This window comes from Morone saxatilis, unplaced genomic scaffold (assembly GCF_004916995.1).
Source record: "Morone saxatilis isolate NCDOM2014 unplaced genomic scaffold, NCSU_SB_2.0 Contig11, whole genome shotgun sequence".
NCBI classification, from domain to species: Eukaryota; Metazoa; Chordata; class Actinopteri; family Moronidae; genus Morone; species Morone saxatilis.
In genome coordinates this window covers 19218904-19219518 of record NW_023339663.1, presented here as the reverse complement: position 1 = coordinate 19219518, position 615 = coordinate 19218904, and the positions used below count along the sequence as shown (strand labels likewise).

General features: G+C 40.8%; 1 protein-coding gene across 1 annotated transcript in view; it reads right to left on the bottom strand.

The window, feature by feature from the left end:
• Positions 1-615, bottom strand: part of spata17 (spermatogenesis associated 17) — a gene marked incomplete at its 5' end in the record, with an annotated part of 34119 nt that overhangs the window by 27374 nt on the left and 6130 nt on the right.

Sequence of the window (615 nt, the reverse complement as noted above, 5' to 3'; positions counted from 1 at the left end):
GTTGTGTGTGTTTGTGTGTATCTGTCTTTGTGTGTTACAATACTAAAGTGGCAACACTTCCTTAATGGACTTTAACAGCCTAGTTCCCCCCTACCTCTAAAAGGGGCAAGGAGTGTGGAGGAAAGGTGGAACGCTGGTGGGGAAGTCAGTGATCCAAGGAGCACTTTAACAAATTTACATTTAATTTTAGCAGAAGCCTAAAGATATTTTCCGGTAAAATATATTAGCAACATTAAAAATGTGACTATTAGCTAAACGTGATGTTTTTTTTTGTCAAAAATAAAAGATGGCGTATCTCTAGCAGTAAGCCCTGGAGCACAGGGTGTTTTATTAATGCACGAGCTGCGGTTCAAATCAGAGGCTAATTTTTAATTTCTTCACATCGTTCACTTCTCTCTCTCTCTCTCTCTATTAGCCTCAAGCGCTTTAGAGGACTATCTCTCTCTCTCTCTCTCTCTCTCTCCTTTCTATCTATCTCCTTTCTATCTCTTTGTCACTCTGTCTCTTTCATTCCTTCACTTTTCCTTTCCTCTTCCCCTGGCCCTGCTCTCTTCCTGAGGTAACAACTATTTCAAGTAAAGATCTTACCAGCACTTCTCCCTCTCTCTCTCTCTC